General features: G+C 36.8%; 1 long non-coding RNA gene across 1 annotated transcript; it reads right to left on the reverse strand.

Moving 5' to 3' along the window:
* Nucleotides 1-2,084: 2,084 nt before the first annotated feature.
* LOC129408053 (uncharacterized) lies at nt 2,085-14,867 on the reverse strand. Its single transcript, XR_008631800.1, has 5 exons — nt 14,769-14,867; nt 11,935-12,005; nt 9,839-9,951; nt 6,109-6,223; nt 2,085-2,159 (listed from the first exon to the last, which is right to left on the reverse strand). It is a non-coding gene; the product is annotated as an uncharacterized LOC129408053 (long non-coding RNA).
* Nucleotides 14,868-19,245: the final 4,378 nt, after the last annotated feature.

Here is a 19,245-nt window from a genome sequence, read left to right on the forward strand (position 1 = left end):
GCCTGTTTTCTTCCCCGTACAGCTGTAAACAAGGGCCCGGGCTCAGAGCTGTCTGCCTCTGTCCCTGTGTGTGCCGCTTATAAAGGGATGTTAGCAAGAAGGCTGTCTGAGGAGAGAGAAGCTGTTATGTAGACAACACTAGAATAAACAGGCAAGGACAATGGTGGGTGCATAGGGTTCTACACAGGCATTTTACACAGTGGGCTACCAGTAAAAGCAAGGTCCTTCAGATTTGTCAGCCTATTTTGGACATCTTGCCTTTTCAGTTTCACTTGTGTCACTTACTTTTTTTTATATATTCCAGTTGTGCCAGATAGGTTTGATATGCTCAAATTGTGAGGAATCTGTGTAATTTTTGCTTACGAAAGTAGAATTTATTTATTCACCGTTTATTTTGGTATTGCCATAGTGCCTGTGTTTTGGTAAACAGTCACATTTTCATTTAGCACTTTTCCATCTTCAAGATATTCAGAGCCCTTTGTATCGAGTTAAATTCATCAAATATTTTATAATGACTACGTCAAGTTTGTGTTATGTACTACGACATGGTTTACTGTAGTCAATGTATTTTATGACACCTCTCCAACAAAACATTTCTAATTTTAGAAACATTACATTTTAGACTCCAAGTTAATGCTAATTTAAATATATTAACACTATATCTTATTTACTTACTGTATCTGACCTGCATTATTTGGTGTGTAATCTAATGTGTTTTGAAACTTTCACCATGTGACATTTTTTAAAAGAGTACTACAGTATTAGACACTCGGTAATCCTGCCTGCCCATGGTTCGTGTCATTACAACGAGCTTATCAAAATCTGATAATTTTACAATTAATTTCAAAAGGCTGCCAAAATCCTTAAAATGTTTACCCCACTTTCTTAATTTACATTGGCCTTATACGTGCATGTTAATTGTGACCCACCAAACAGTTTCTTATTAAACAACATCCGCAGCAGTTGGTGTAGACAGAAAACATAATTAGTATTCAGGCTTAATTAATCTACGCTGGCCCCCTTTAAGTGAATTAGTCAATTATTTATGCATGTGTGCTCCTTTGATGCTAACAGATTATGTATGTTACTGGAAAAAAACCTTGAAAGATGACTTTGAAAACTTTCTACCATAAAATGTCACTACAAGCTTATGTGGGCACTCAGAAATGTCAATGAATGCTTGGAATGATAATGAAAAAGGCAAAACAAAAAAGCAAAAATTATTGCCAAAATCTCTATGCATGTTTTGGTTCTGGACGATGAAAACTGCACTATTTATATCAAGCTACTTGCAGTGTAAGACAAATATACGACTGAAATATGTAGGTTTTGTGCTGGCTAATCCGTGGAATGAAAATCGAACTGAAGTCGGATCAAGGTCTTCCGTCGGATCATGGGAACGTTTTGGGATTTTCAAGAGCCTTTTTGTTTTGCCCTTGAGAACCGGGGACTGGCCTCTGCCCCCCTCAGTCGCCCCCATCCAGGGCTCCAAGGCGGGACGGAGGAATGCTAAATGTCAATGGTCAACGCGCACTAGCACCTTCATAGATAGAGAGAGGGAGAGACAGAGAGAGACAGAGAGAGAGAAAGAGAGAGACTGAGGGACAGAGAGAGAGAGAGAGAGAGACAGCGAGAGGGAGAGAGAGACAGAGAGGGAGAGAGAGAGGAGCCTGACCCCACTGTGTTTAAATTGTAGTGTTCAGAAAGTATACTCACACTGCCAAAGGTGTCCATGTCTAAAGATGTAAGAGAGCAAATGGAAAAATCTGTGAAAAGAATGGAAAAAGTAACATTACATCATTTTTATTTTATTTCATTTTTACCCGTAACCACAACAACCATCTGTCAATTTAATTTATCCATGTAATCAGATACAAAGAGTACACAAGCTTGCAACAAGATGAAATGAGTGAGGGTGTTACGCACAAGGGCAGAACATCATAAACCAAAATTATTATTATCAAAATATTGGCATTATAAAAAAACTGCTACCATCATTTGTCTGATTGAATTGTTACCATTTACTTTCTGCAAATATGCTGCCTAGGATTGAGAATACTCACTCCTTCAGTACTATTATCAGTCTGGTCAGTGGTGAACCTCCCCGTTTTCAGATGATTAATAGATGGTTTAGCCAATCAGCGACACACATAGTCAGTCTGTATCGGAAAAAAAGATGAAAAAACAATGTCACGTGGGCTGAAAAACATTACAGATTTCTACAGAACTAATGAGCGAAACACTAAACTCTGTTGAGATAAATTTGACTTTATTTGTAAATCATAGATGACCAATGGGCTCCTTCGTTTCATACATGTGTCACTGAAAAATGACAAATCTGATTGCATGATCATGTTTGGCTGGGCTTGAAACGAGACAGAGGGTATTGGGACCAGAGTGATATCAATTTGGATAAAAAATACAGCAAGATATCGTTCTGGATTTATAGTAGTTAGTAGTAGTTAAAAATATTGCTTTTTTATACCTTTTTTTTCATTGTGGCATTGCATGCTGTTTTTCTTTTTGTCAGGTATAGTCTGAAATGCATCTTAAACAAGGCAGGTAAGACGTATTTAATTTTACTGAACACTCTGAACTTATTTTAATACACACTCATAACACCACTAGTTAATTTGCACTAGAGTACTACTTCAAAGACTTGCTAACAGAGAGACAAAATGTGTAATATAGATCTTTTAAGTTTGTTTATGTTGTAATAGCCTGCAAAGTGATATGTTTTCATAGCTTACCGTGCAGCACACAATCCCCCAAAGTTATCCATAAGCATTTCACCTTATCATAGTCCTCATCTTGTCCTTTAAAAGCTCATTCATTATCCCTCATCATGCATTATTTGACTGATTATTCATATAGTTTATTCATTTACATCTGATACAATATCATTTGGTATTTTTATCATCTGTTCCTATGGTAATTCACATGGCTTGCACAAGTTTCTGCTGAAATAGCAAAACAAACCCCAGGCTAAATGTGAAAGATTATCCCATACCATGCGAGCTGGGATGAAACGCTATACTTTTTCACACCGAACGCTGCTCCACTGGGTGTGATTGAAAAACATGTAAAGCTATTGAATCTGTGGTTTGTATATGTGAGGGGAAAATGAGTGTTGTAACAAGTGGGCCAGTGTTTTTGTAATTGTTTCAAATTACAGCCGGCGTAATAACTCCAGTGAAAGGCGAGCCAGTGTGCGGTCCGTTAGCATTAGCCAGGCAAAGACCACAGGATATCCACGCTCCTTATCGCGCCGCGCTAAAAACCTGACTAGGCAAACAACTCACTTCAGGTACTATGTTTCCAGCTGTTTCTATTTGTGTCCAATGGAGCTTATCACTGCTCTCGAAAGACCAATAATATTAGATAAGAGGCAGCATTTCCTACACAGTTTAAAGGTCCTATATTACGCGAAATTGACTCTGGTGAGGTATAAGTCATGTTATAATGTGGTTACCTCATCAAAAACATACTCAGAAATTGATTTGTTTTGTCTCATTCACACATGTTGGAGTAACTCTTTCTTATTAGTCTGTCTACATCTACATCCAAAGCTGTAAATGCTCTGTTCCACCTTGTGATGTCATGAAGCAAAATCATTCAAATGAGTTTAGTGAAGGTGAATGGAGTTCAAAAACACAGTGGAGCACCTCCTGTATTACCACATGACAACAGTTTGAGTGAAGAATTCAGCCTAATTATGCAGGATTTGTGTGTTAAACATGTGTGAATGAAACAAAACACAAATCCAGATATGTTTGTGATGAGGAAAAAAACATAATAACATGGATCAGAAAATGGTGTAATATAAGCCCTTTAAGGAAGTCAAGACATTTCTGCTTTTAATTTGTCCAGGTGTTATTGAAAACTACTTCAGGTGTGCACTGGATTATATTTGGGAAATTTTAAACAGGTTGTAAATTTTAATGTTTTGGGAAAGTCACTTCATTTCTCGTTAAAACTATACATTTCTTGCCAAACACAGGCTTCCTAAACACTGAAGTTGCCAATGCCATTGTTAACCCTGACTCATATATTACAGAATGCATACAAAAACAAAACATATACCTAACATGGCCAACTTTTGTTAAACAGTCTATATAAGTTTTCACAGTAAATCCCCCTATAAACTATGAGATCATAAATTTGAGTCTGTGAAGCCGAAGAGCTAAGCCAAACTGAACAAGAAGTGATTACGATTTGGACAAGAAGCGAAATACAAAAAAACGCAACTATCTGCCAAACTATTGTAAAGGATCTATCTGTTTATTAAAGTCAGTATAAATGAGGCATGAAAGTTTGAAGTGTTGATGGTAGCTGTGCAGTCATGTTTGACCGAAAACCTGCCAGTAAACTGAACTGGAAATATCAAATCAATTTCAAAGCATCAAGTATGCAAACCATATTCTGATGTACAAAATATTCAACATTTTTTATGGATTAGTTTATAGCTATCTTAGATTTCCTAACTTCTGGTTAATTTCTACCTTTTACTTTTGAGTCACTGACTTTCACTGCAAATTATGTAATCAAGTTGAAGGTGCAGTTTGACAATTCTGTTTGGCTGTGCATATGACTGAAAGGTTTTTATTCTGCACTTTTCTCTTTTAATGGTAATCTGATGATCATTATCTATGTTTTGATTTGTTTGTGTTGTGATTTTGATGTCTTTTTTATTCTGTAAAGCACTTTGGATTACTTACTTACTTTTCTAGTGGGAGATCGGTCAATGCATGTTCCAGAGTATAACATGAAACTTATCTATCTTCATGGAGACAAGCAGGTGACAACCCTAAGCCAAATGTAAGAAAGCATGTTTTTCAGGCAATTACGCACCCCTGTAACTCAATAAATGCAAGACAGATCAGTTTAATGCCATACTATGGGACATTCAAGCAACAACATCCCCATAGAGACAAGTACGTGGCGGACTGGTAGCACTTGAATACATTATGGTAGTTAGAGTTGGAGGTAGCATATTACACAAGGATGGCATAATGTATTCATATACTTTATTTTCTTAGGTCAATTGGCATAATCATGAATCATGTTGTAATGATTTATGAATAACACAAAAATTACACTTCAGTTATTCTACAGACCAAAGGAGTTCAGGCTGAAGTTTAATACTTATTTTTCCTAACCCTCTTAACTTATAGAAGAGAGTACAATACAAGATGGCAGAAATCTACTGACATAAAAAATGAAACTCTTATGAATGTAGGAAAGAAACATATCAAAGTATATGTTTTAGTATACACACATACACATACGTAGACGCACAAATCCTTTAAGTCATCATTCCATGTCTCAAATGGGGGCAAGGACCAGATTTTCCTATTGATTACACTGTACTTTACCATAAAACATCAAAAAGCTAAATTCACAAATGAACCTGATATTTTCAATTATTGACTAAACCCTAGAACTCACATTATTACAAGATAATTTTACATTTAAACAATATTAAACCTGTCTGAATTCATAATGTTCAATAGAATGATGTGATGTCATCTGAAACCCACCAATAGAGCCAGTGTAAATGCAGAACCATGACTTAAGACCCCTCACTTGTTTCTCTCCTAAATACACCCCACACACACTAAAGCTGACCCGCGCCCCTCTTTGCACTTGCCTCCGCTGCCCTGAGAATGACCATCTCTTCTGTCATCTCTTCAGCTAAGCTCAGCACAGGCCTAATCCACAGCGACAGTGAGCTCTGTGTTGGACTTCCCCTTCTCTATGGCATAGTGAGACCTGAAATATTCACATGACATGCTGCAGCGTTTCCGTCGGACACACACAGATGTAACTCTATAGTCACCGAGGGACTGGGCGCCGTGCACACAGAATATTTTATTTGCTTGTGGACAGAAGCCTTTTCTATAGTGTTTGACAACAGTCTGTGTCCCAAAAGACATATGTTCACAAAGAGAGGCCAAAAACGGTAACAATGTTCTTTTAGCTCAGCAGAGAAGAATTTAGCAGGCATAATCACTCTCAAAGCATTACTTGAATTGCACTAACAAATCCTTATTAGTATTAGTCCACAATAAAGCTTTCAACAATGATTAAAAATTACAAAATGGTTACCTTTTAGAGCTGAAGTCCTCTACATCTCCAGCTTGCTTCCCGTTGTCAAGGCGGACGCAGGCCCTAACAACACACACACTGTGGTCTCAGATGTCGTCCTCGTGTTCACTTTCACCTACAGGAAACAAGAGAAAGTTGCATTTAGGTACTACAATTAGCTTTGTTAGTATTACAGACTAGAGGTAGATGATGTATACAATATCACAATTTTTAGTTTTAGACATGCAAAAATGTTTAATTAGAATATCAAATATACTGTGATTAAAAAATGTTTCATGGCTGCAAAAAGAGGTGATTATTATGAATATAAAGAACAGAAACTTGCAGTAATATTTCTGCACATTTCATGGATTCATTTTTTGTGCAAAACCTGAACCTCAATTGAAACATTTATAGGCAGGTATTAGCTCATTGCTGATGGATTTACATAACATTATCCAGAAAATCATCATTAAAAAATATCAACTATTAGGATTAAGATTTTTTTTTTTTGTCAATGTTGCCCATCTTGTCTTTGAGACTATGACATCTTTCTACGTGTTATAGCAGTGCAAAAGAGAACACATGCTTCAAAATATATACAATTAACACATTACAGGACTATCACATTATACATGTGTATCAGGTTAATAAAACTTGTAAAAATCAGCTCCAGTATTAACTGAAAGTACAAACATCCACACATTTTAAATATTAATCATGTAGTCTTAAAACAAAAGTTCCCCACATACATTATTTAGGAGAAACAAGTGCATTTCTCAGGCTGAGACAAGAGTGCAAACTGCTGTGAAGAATAGGAGCAGAGTCCCCAGAGGATGTGCCCTGCAGTTTGACATATGAACAATAGAGTCGCCTGTAGAGCACAACATACAGCGCTAATGTTTAGGTCACCTGCTTTTATTGATGACGCCATCAGGCTAACACTGGCCTTTTCCACAGGATGAGGGATCTCTCACTACATTTGCATGTCCATTGTTTTTGTTGAATAAGTACAACAAATGTGTATGTAAAAGCAGTGCACTTTTGTGACACAAAACTACAGTTAGAAATGTTGACTTTAAAGAGATGTATTATGTCTTTTTTAATTAGTTTAATTGATAGTAAATATTAAAATTTTACTTAAAGGTGTAACTTGTGCTCCACCATGTGCTCATCTTCTTAGAGATGTTATTACTTTGCTTGCACTGTTCCACAGTATGGCATTAAATATCTATCGCTACAGAGACAAGCAGTGACATGATTGGGTAAAATTTGTGGAGTGGTGACCCTGCTCATAGTAAGTGTTTTTAAGGTATTTTGAACAATACAATACAAGTAATAGAAAAAATGCCAAACGGGTAAGATTAAGAGAAGAGAAAAAGGAAAAGATACATAGTCCGCCTTTAAATTAACATTAGGTTAACATTAACAAATTAAATGAAAAAGTTTGACTAGTGCCATAACTCTAAAAAATATGTTTTGTTTTTTTTTTACTTAATTAATTTACAACAAACTGGAAATACGAAGTACTTAACAGTAAAAATCAGTGTGCTTTGTGTTGATCTGAGCCATATGAAACCTAGTCCCAACCAATCCAAAGTTACTAAGGCAGAATAATCACTCATTAATGCGTATTGTAATCCAGTGCACACGAACCACTTTGACCCAAACCACTGGCATTTTTTGCTTATTAGACTGTGCAAATGTGAACCAAATAAGATGCTCACCAATTTTGACCTCTCGTCTCTTGGCTAAGCTGTCGCCGATCATTTATGCGATTAAATATAGACCTAAATCTCCATCTTATCCAATTAATTCTCGGCAAAGGCATGAGAGTGGCTAATGATGTTATCTTACCTAATTAACCTGTATAGGGACTCAACTTCAGGACAGGGGACTGCTTCATCCCTCATCTAGTGTTCATTATTATCATTAGAATCATTATCGTAAAGGCTAACTTAGGATGTTGGCCATTCCTCTACTATTAATCTAGATTGAGTCTTTTTTTCTTCTTTTTTGGGGAGGGGGGGTCCTTTGGGGTCAGTTTTAATTATCATTCGAAGATGGGAATTGTAGTAAATCTGGAGAAGTTCAGTGTTGGTCACAGCAATCACACAGCAGTCCCATGAGGCTGTTAGTTAGATGTGATCTGAAGGCTTCTGACTGGGAGGCCATTATGGAGTTTGGGACCGTATTGTTTTTAAAGTGGACCAAAAAATGTTTCAGGCAAATTGTATGTTATTGTTTGTAATTTGTAATCTGTCTATCAAGATTTAAAAATATTTAATTAAAAGCATCATAATAATTCTGTCATTTTTATTTCTTAATTTGATAACAGATCTGATTGAAAACAACATATTTACCTCCACAGAAACAAGCAGGTGACCCCTCCAGGCCAATTTATAGGGCAGATCTGTAGAGAACCTACCCCCGCTGACAGTCAGAATGTATTTTTCAAGCTATTTTCGAGCAATAAAAATACCTATAATGAAATAAATACCATACTATGAAACATTCCAAGCAAAACAACATCTCCCTGGAGACAAGCAGGCAGATGGCAAACCCCTCACCAGGTAAGTTAGATAGTACTCCTTTGGGGAAACACTAGAATTTTGATTTCTCCATTCAAAAGATTCAATTTCACCATCTGATTTGCATGGATTGGTGGAAGACTCCATAGACTGTAAAAAGAAGGGGACTAAGAGAGTGTGATGAGAGTGTCACCCATGAAGCTCATCAAGGCTAGAAGTTATGGAGCAAATTTGGAGCCAAGTTCCATATTAGGAATTCCAACTGCGAGTGTCATAGCAACCAAAGGGCCAATTGGGCCAAAGGGTGTTTAAGGTAATGCCCCTTCCACTGCTTTAGCAGGGAGTGAGAATGTGTGTGCGTAGCAAGCAATCCTGTCAATCAAACCTGTTGCTAGCACTAGTGGGAGCGGCCTCGGGGAAAGAAGCTGCCTGATGAGCCTCTTATTATTATGATCATATATTATATGTTCATAACTTGATTTATGGACAAAATAGAAAAATTAAAAAAATTGCAGGATCATATAGAGTGTGTTAATACAAACATTTTAAGAACAAAATGATGAGCCTGGCAGAAGCAGTTACAGAGAGGGGTTTTCAATAGAAAATGAAATGGAGTCAGAGTCAATGGAGCTGGAAGAGTGCCCATGCCCACTTCCTATTTGGAACATGGTGGCTAGCGGGTCAGCTACAAACAGCAGACACCAATAAACTTCAGTTCTTTATGTCCTTAAATTTGAGTCCATCAAATGTAACTTAGGAACCCTCTGCTTCACGCAGCAGCATCTCTTCCCAGTGAACGGTGACTCCAGGCTCTTAGCGCAGCAGCCGACCTAGAGCAGATCAATAGAGCTCATTGGGCCCTCTGTCATTAGTTAATCGGATATTGATGAGGCTATCGACACTCTCCTAATTAATCTCAGACCAGGCGCCGGCTTTCATACGTTTGCTTAATTATGCACTTCATCTTAGTTCCTACACATCAGCAAGCTGCCACTTCCCCACTGACAGTGAGGGAAAGTAGGCCGTCAAGAATCAGTCTTGTTAATATATGTTTTACTTTCTTTTCTCTTTAAATGACTTCAACCTTTTAAAATTATTTGGCCAGAAATTAACAGTCTCGAAAATGTCTTTTTGATTTTGAGTGTCATCACAGCAGGCATAAATTTGTAGAGTAACAAAAATCAAATGAAATGCTTAACTTAAGAATGTCCTATACTCACCACTGATCGTCTTCTCACTACATGATGTTTCTTTCTTATAACGGTAAAGTTGACTCAGATCGTTCTGAATTTATCCAAGCTTGGGACTGACATCAGCTTGCAATAAATAAAACCTAAACACAGAAAAAAATGTGTAAGGTAGTCCAATATCCAGCATTTTCAATTACCAATATCACAATGTATAAATCAATAGCAATGCTCACAAATTATAGTTTAACTTTTGTAAAAAAAATAAAAAAAAAGGTATTCAATTGGAATTTAAAATAATTTGTTCCATAATTATGTAAACATGCAGACATATTTTGCTCTTCAAATTCTATTGCATCTCCTTAGTCTGTGTACTTAGGACTAATTGGGAACAATACCAGTATCATGGAAACCTCTATGATACACTGATACTGATACCGATACTAGAGCAAGTATATCATCCATCCCTAATGAAAATCACACAGTTGGAGCATGATTATAATAATGTGTAAATGCTTTTATAAAGTCCCTGTGTTAATCCCCTCCATTACAGCCCGTGATAGTGTGTTTATAGTGTGCACCTGCTCTGTGCTCCCGTGCACAGTCTAATCAATGGAGCCTAGCATTAGCGTGTAGCATTAGCGCATAGCATTAGCGCTGCAGCAGAGATGAGAGAGCACCTGAAGGTGACCCTGACCACCGGCATCACCACAGGGCTCCAATAAGCCGCTCCTCACCGCGCCTCTGCTCACCACAAATCTCCAACTTTGAGCTCGCTGTTGGTTTGATTATTGTTTATAGATACAGCCGAGAATTAAAGTGTGGCCCCCAGGCAGCATAATTATTTACAGCTGAAAACTCATATCATTACCAGCATGCTCCTAATTGCCAGAAGTAATATCAATGTTAGTTGATTAAGTGTATTTTTTTCATCTTCCTAATGTGGAGAGATTGTTTTCCCTCAGCATATGGGGTGACGCTTTATCTCAATACAGCTGTTCATCTGGCTCCACTTCTATTTTTCCTCACTAAAACATTATTGTTGTTTCTTCAGAGTGAACAGAGGCATCGATTGCTGCACTTTTTGTAGTTGGCTCATAAGGTCAAAGAAAACACCAGAGATTCACTCCTCACTGTTTAAATGATCTGTGTAAGAGCCTCCCTGTGGTCTGCTGTGTGGCATTATGCAGGGGCTGTTTGGCTTTCAATGTGTGGCTTCAGGTAATGCTTAAACTTATGGTCAGTGAATGTCAATCATACAGTAATTATGAATAATATTAGCCAAGAAAATGAGGCTATTGACCACACTGTCTTTAAATAGACCTGGAACTTGAAAATGATGATAATTTATTGAATGTGAATGAATGCAGAGCTGAAATGATAATGTACATGATATTGTCTGTTTTGAGTTTAAACTACTTTTTATTTCTTTAACAAACCATTTTCTAAGACAATTCATGCAATCAAATAGTTTACAATTCATCTTCAAATTGGGATTAAATTGCATTTTTAGACTTTAGTTGGTGTAGAAGCCATCTTTCATTTTGTGATACCCCATACTAGATAATTTATCATTTCAAAATAAACCCATTTAGATTAATTAATAGTTTTTTTATGTAAATAATCAAGACGTTTGAATTGAAGAGAAATTGTGCATGGTAATTAAAATAGGACTTGCGGTCATCATAAGGGCATAGTCTGTAAATTGGGAGCTGTGACCAAGAAGACCCTGTTTCTCGTGCAACTGGGACAATTCTGTAGCTCTTGACTGACAGTGAATCGTTTCCTTTGATGAGACTGACAATAGTTTCAATACTTTGGTCTTTAAATGCATTTTCCTTCTTTGTCATTCGTTGTGAGACACACTGATGTCAGAGCACAGCAAGGTCTGTCTTATGACTCTTTTAAAGATCAAGGAGCTAAAGGCAGTGTTGTGTCAGTACAAGACATATTACATCAAATTGTCTACTGTATATAATGAAGAAGCAGATTCAAGAGATCATACATCTTTGAGTAAATGGAAAGAAAAATTATAAGAAAAATACAGAAAATTGAAACTTTAAATAAAAATTAGCCTAGGTATTACTTGGTTAGTCAAAGTCAGTGATGTGTTGCTGAGAGACACTCACCATGAGGTTGAAGGTTCAGTTTGAGTCTTGCTGATTTGCCCCAAATCTTTTCCTGGTCTCTTCAATCCAGTCTAGTACAGATTAAAATGCAAAAAATATAGAATTAACTCAAACAGAAGCACTGTATAACACCATAAATATCATATAAGCCTTGTCTCCTATTGGACATGTATTTGACTCTGCTCATCTTCTTGGTGTTAACAATGACACCAATGTATTCTGCAGGTCATTGGTCAATTACTAGAAGATTACAGGCGCCCCCAAAACACTCTCTAGATTCCCCAGAGGTGGTGTAATCTGTAATGAAAGTTGTAGTTTGAGTTGTTCAAGTGTGAATGAACAGAATATTCTTGTACACTGTGTCCAGTTTGTTACTTGAAACACACAAATGTTCAAATTAAGACATGCTCTGCTACATGCTAATATTGTCCCTGCATCAATGATTTCCATCTTGGCAATATGCCTTGACCTTGACTGCAAAACTGGACACCGCTGAAGGCAAACAGAAAGTTGTGAAAAGTCTATGAATTTGATATATGAACTTTTAGACTGTTAATTTCAAATTGTCAAGGGAAACATTTGGCACATTGTATAAATTTGTTCTATAAAATGCTACTAATTTATGACCACTTCAGGTATAGTGTGGGTGGACGCTGGCATAATGTTTGTTTAGTCATTTTTGTCTTGAGGAACATTTGATTTTAATAACTATGACAAAAGTACAGTTGTTTTTTTGTTTTTTTTAATAGTTTTCATATAAAGATAAATATTAAAGGTCCTACATCACGCAAAATTGAATCTTGTGATTAAGCCATGGTAGAACGCTGTTACTTAATCAAAAACATACGCAGAGTTGTGTTTTGTTTCATTCACACGTTTGAACAAAACAAAAGAGAGTGTTTCCATTTGAGAAAGAAATCAGCCTAAATATGCAGGATTTGTGTGTTAAACATGTGTGGATGAAACAAAACACATCTCTTGCTCTGTTTGTGATGAGGAAACAACATTATAACATGGATAAAAAACAGCATAATATGGGCCCTTTTATAGTACAACCTACATTTAAAATTATGTGCACAGGTATAGTGCAATTTTACCATCACTTACTTTTGACTTTGTTTACTTATTTTGAGTTTTCCATTACACAGTAGTTCTTTTTCCAGGTAGTCCTCAGTGGCTTAAATTAGTTTTTAGTGCTGTGGGAGGTGACTCACTAGCACTAACTAACTCACATCTGTCTGAAAGTGTAGGCAAAGGTTTTAAAATGTAAATGTCGTCAATGACCAACTTGAGCAGCTTGTCTTCAGAGGACATGGTCGGATGGGCGCCCCAGGGCAGTGCAGTAGCAGGCTCATTGGACTATGCATACAGCCGCTGTCCTCTTCCTCCGCCTTTTAAGTTTTTAAAGGGTATAATGTTCAGTGTGTGAGTTTAACCTAGATCTCTTTTGAACTTTTAAAGATCTATTTCCTACAGTTAATGATTCAACACTGGGTTTACTACTGTGCACTGACTTACACAGCAGCAGCACAGCAAGGGCACCTCAACATGTAATTTTTAACCCGGCTATAGTCATTTTCCAAATAGCCACTTCTTGATCTAATAAAATCATATTCTTGTTGAGATTATTTTAGTGTTTAGGTCTCATCTCTTTATTCTTCTAAGTCGCTCATCTAAAAGTGACAAACCAGTAAAAGTGGATTAAGGCTGACTTTACTGTTTAATTATAATGGACCATCATAAAACCAGATGTGGAAAGTAACTGAGTTATTAAAAATACTCAAGTTACTGTAGATGAGTAGATTTTTGGTGGGTAACTGTAAAGTTAAACCTGTACTACTGTGTTTGTAATTGAGTATAATTCAAGCCATAATATGTTACGTTCAAAATCACAGGAGTTAATGAGTGAGGTAAAAAGTCTCAAATGTCCCAAGCCTGTCTCTGCTCCTTTTAAACCTACAAGATTGTCTTTAGCTCAGAGAAAGAGTAGGTTGTGATTCAAAACAACAGCATTAAAGGCGCACTGTGTAACTTTTCTAGTGGAGGGTCTGTCAAATGCTTTTCTCCATGGAGATGTTATTTCTTTGTTTTTTGGAATGTTCCAGATGACCAGACGTCCCTATTTACCCGGGACAGTCCCAGTTTTGAGCCCTGTGTCCCCTGTCCCAGTATATTTATCCAAAACTGATTGTTTTGTCCCAGTTTTATACAAGAAATGTCCCAGGTGTCCTTATTTTTGACCAATCTGATACCTGCCAAAAGTAAAGGGCGGCATACATTGTCATTTGTTTAGGTAAAATACAGAAAAGCTGATAAAAATGTGACTACACTGACTCACATGCTAGTTATGAATGGGCAGAATGCATAACAATTTTCCTTAATTACGCACTCTTTTCACAATTTTATTACCACTCCCAGTTTTTGATTTTGAAATCTGGTCACCCTATATTAAATCTTCATGGAGACCAAACCAGACCAAGTTAAAGGTCAGATCTGTGGAGAGGCAACCCTGCTCACAGTCAGAATGCATGTTTTTCTAGTTATTTCTAAACAATGTAATTTCATAAATGCATCTTTAAACTGTTAAATTAATCAAGTCAAATTTATCTGAAAAGGGCCAACTAAAATTAAAATCAAAGTAAAATGTAGCCTACCTAGAAAACGTGTAACCTACTTTGCTTGCTATCATACTTTCACTCAATCTAGGTAATATTTTGGCAGCAGTAATTGAGTACATTTTAGGCCATGTAACTGTATTTTTTACTTGAGTACACATTTTCAATTGGCTACACTTTCTACCATCTAACAAGTGAAATAAAAAAGTATCATCTTACCATTTCTTTTGATGCTCAGTTGGTGATTTGTCCTTGTTTTGGTCCCTCCACATGTTTTTTAGCTAGCACACTGCACATGCTAGTTGTTGCAGTTCCTCTTTCCGCCACTAGGTGCACACTTCTAATTCACTGCTCAGGTTTAATAAAGGTGCTTGTGCGTATTATTCCAGCCACCACCTCTCCTCCAGTTACTCTGCACTGAATATTTTTTGTCATTTTTATGCTTTTTCTTCATGACGCTAAAATTGCAGTCGCTATCCTTGAGGCCACTGCACAATATGGACCCATGTTTAATATCTCCAACTCAAGTTATTCAGAAGACGAGCATCCTCTGTTAAAGTCATCCATCGCTGGCAGGCACCAAAAGACAAAAGAAGTTGAGTCGTGAACATATTATGAAACAAGATGGAGAGTGGCAAATAGGTAATTAGCCTGTACACTGCAATTGAGCATTACAGTGTTGCTTATGACTTTCCTCTCTGGTCCCCAAAGCCTTGTCTATTAATTTAGCTCTAAGGGGCCATCCATAAACAGGCTGAATAAGCTGTTAGCCTAAACGACGAGCACTAATGACGGGCTGAAGGTAACCCACAGATGGAAGTGTCCACATTATTCACATCAGGACAGGCAAAGCACGAATGCTATACATCTATTTGCAGAGGTGAAAGAAATACTAAAACTGGAGCAAAAAAAAAAAACTCTCAAGTGAAAGTAAAAGTATCATAAATAAATCTACTTAAGTAAAAGCATTAAAAATGTACTTAAAGTATAAAAAGTAAAAGTATTTCATGTTGATCTTGAGACCTAATAAAATCTAAATCAAATCCACTTTATTCCTATAGCACGTTTTACAAACAAAGCAGTTTCCAAAGTGCTGCACAGAGACCGTAAAATGAAGACAACAAAAAGGTAAAGTGCTAAAATTTTGTCATACCTGTCCTGAAACAATAAAACCAGTAACATCAAAATAAAAGCAAAATCCATAAAAATCATAAAATAGCAGTAATTAAGTAAAATAAATAAAAGACACAGAGGAGCACACAGCTCACGTAGTGTTAAAAGCCAGAGAATATAAGTGTGTTTTAAGACGAGACTTAAAACACTCGACTGTGGGGGCTGATCGGATGTAAAACTTCAAATGTAGTGATACAAATTTGTGCTGATTTTTTTCAACAGAAACAAATGAATCAACCTTTTTTTTCTAGCAGTTTTTATTTAGTTAAGTACCTCTGTATTATGTGTTTATTTTTGTTTGCTCAAACTATAAATGTATTAAAAAATAAACTCCTCAGTCTTTTCAGCAGGTCTCACAATTATAAATCATTATCATAATCATATCATAATCATTCAAACAAGAATGTGAATATAAACGAGGATAGAGTGAATGAATAATGTAAAAGTGTCTTTGTGACATATGTCTGTGAAAAGTGCTATATAAATAAAAACTTACTTTCTTACTTAAATGAGGTCTGTCTATTCTGAAAGCTGTTTACTCTACTCAGAGGTAAGCCCCATACCAACATGAAATGAAACTTAAAAGATAGAAAGGTAGATTCATTTTATTACATACTTAATTCTACTCCTTAAAGCTGCAATATGTAACTTTTCTGATGGACAGTCTGCCTCAGCTTGTCTCCATAAATATATTATTGCTTATATATGTTCCACAGTATGACATTAATCTTATCTATCATTCATTTAGTCAATTGCATGTGTTTATTGTGAGTGGGGTCGCCTCTCCACAGATCTGACCTGTAACTTGGCCTGTTGGTGTAGGCTTCTTGAGATAACTTTAATGACATACTGTGGAACATTCTAGGCAAATCGCTATCCCTCCAGCAGCAGAAAAGTAACATAGAGCATGCATAAGTTTACTAAAAATAAAAAAAACAACAAACTCTCCCACAATATTAATTTAACTTACGACTTCTGATCTCCCCAATTTTGTTTTGTTTAACCTCTAATAATCTTAAAGTCTTAAAGTTAGTCTTAAAAAATAAACATTTGTAAAGGTCATTGTGAAGTCAAGGAGTCATATTTAAATTGACACTTATTGTTTAGATGAGATGAGTTGAATCTCAGTTGACAGACACTATAAGCTTTAACCCAGAGTCTGTGCGTGCTCCAGCCTGACACAACATGCAAACACAGCATCTTTTTTGTCAGACGTGATGTTCTGTCTCGGGGCTTTAATGAAAATTGCTTGAAAACTCTTGAAAATCCTGTCTCCCCTTCTCCCTCCCTCCCTCTTTTCTTTATATGAGGTCAGTTTTTTAGCTACAATTCATTTAGCCTCTGGTTGTCTTACATAAGAACAAGCTATAGCCCATTACTAGCAAATGAAAAGGAAGTGCGACAGAAACTTCAGAATTAATTTACAGTAGAGCACACCTTACAGGTAACTGACTCTGAGTTTGATGTAATTACTCCCCAAACCATAAATGAGTGTAATTGAGAAAAGCCTAAAGCATACAAGGATAACAAATGGTGAGATAATGAAAGTGGTAAAGACTTAGCTGTCCTGATGGATGTAAATGGGAGTATTCGGCTTCTTGGAGATGTGCTAATTCTCCAAAATACACCTTTGTATCTCGGTAGCGGAGTGGCCCCACACGTGTCCTCCCCCAAGCACACGGCACATATTCAGATGAGCCTGCCATTAGCTCTAAGTGGTCTTTACCCCCAAATTCAGCCATTTTACAAATGAGCTCATTTAGCACATTAGATGGTAGCCAGTGGCAAAGGTCAAAAGGTCAGCTCTGGAAAATATGATATATGCAAACCTGCAGCCGGGGCAATTAATAAAGACTTCCCCAGCACTTTGGAAAGCCAGAAAAACACATGTGAATGGGAGGATAATAGAGAATAACTTTTTTAGATTTAACATTAGTGAACTATTAAATTTGCTAAAAAGGAAACAAAATCTTGGTTTATTTTGTTGTGATATAAAATAAGCTTTTCTGTGTTAATTCGAAACATCAGTGGTGCCATTTTGACCAAAACACATGAGGATAGAAACATTAAAGCATATTAAAGCAACCTTAAATCTGTATGTAAGGTTTAAAGCCTATATTACACTATTTTCTGACTGACTGTAAGTTATAATGTTGTTTCCTCACTAAAAACATACTTGGAGTTGTGTTTTGTTTCATTCACACGTTTTAACACACAAACGCTGCATGTATAGTGCAATCAATTTGTTTTGTTTTGTTGTTGTTAGTATTATTATTTTTTGTGTGAATGTAACAAGAGCTAACCAACCCAAAACCTTGTGAATTCTGCTTTACCTGTGTTCTGTCTCTTTACTATGTTTTTCACTGTGACTAAGAATCCCCATGACCTCATCCGTGTTACAAAGCCTTTTTTCTTATTTGGCAGTGGCCTACATAGTGTCCTAAATGGCCACTCCGTCCATGGTTTAATGCAATAGACAAAACAGCATTAAGGCTCTGCTCTGCTCCCTGGTTAGCCACCTCAGCTCTGCAAAATGAACTGGAAATACTCAGAAAGAAAGAAGCTTGCTCGCCTCCCCGCCCTTCCACTCCAGCGGCTACGCACAGGCCAGACTGACATATGGGTGATGCTACATTCTTTAAAGCAAATTCCTGATTCTCTCTCTCCCTACCCCCTCCCTTTTGCCATGTCTCTCGCTCAGTCACTCATAAATTGTCTGTTCGAATGTCAGTCTTCCTCTCTATCAAATAAGTACACTGTGTGCCAATCGAGGCTGGAGACGGTGCATGTGAGTGTGCATGTGATTTTTGTATGCCGGGGCGTGCTAGCTGGCTGTCGTATTAGCGGTCACTCTCTTTAACATGAGGGCGTACACAGTCAGACGTGCAAAAATCAATACAGCTTTGCAGGGGGCTGACCCACATACAGTAAGGCCAGCCACTGTCCGGTCCAGTGTAGGTACTCGGACTAGTTTCAGTATAAGCGTGCAAATACACAATGGGATTTTATACTCATGCTAAAGTACGAAATGCTTTTTAAATAGTAATGCGGGGGTTCTAATAAAAAAAAAATTAAAAGACACAGAACCAGTAGATAATTAGATTGACTTATCATTCCATATATTACATGGAACAATAATTTTTGGGTTGGTTCAATATTTATTGTGTGTGCATTACTGGGGATTTTTGAATTTGAACTGTAGACCGTTTTATTAATAACTTTTATGAGGCAAATTAAGTAAGTGCAGAGGCGGTAATACCATTAGGTAAAGTAAGCGTCCGCTCTGTGCCCCCAAACCTGGAGGGGCCCTTAGCAATTGTGCTCAGTGCCAGTGATGGCACTAAAGGCCTCAGAGCAAATAGATTTTTATCTCAATATGACATTAAATGAGTACTTTTTAGTTTACTTTTAAACAATAATCATAAGAAAAATAATAATAATCATATGTAATGGATGTAAACAAAAATGTAATTGTACTAGCAACAAAAGGGCTCCAAACTCAAGTTTGCCTAGGGCCCCCAAA

The sequence above is a fragment of the Boleophthalmus pectinirostris genome, unplaced genomic scaffold (assembly GCF_026225935.1).
Source record: "Boleophthalmus pectinirostris isolate CB_2022bp ecotype Guang Dong unplaced genomic scaffold, ASM2622593v1 HiC_scaffold_15, whole genome shotgun sequence".
Lineage (NCBI taxonomy): Eukaryota > Metazoa > Chordata > Actinopteri > Gobiiformes > Gobiidae > Boleophthalmus > Boleophthalmus pectinirostris.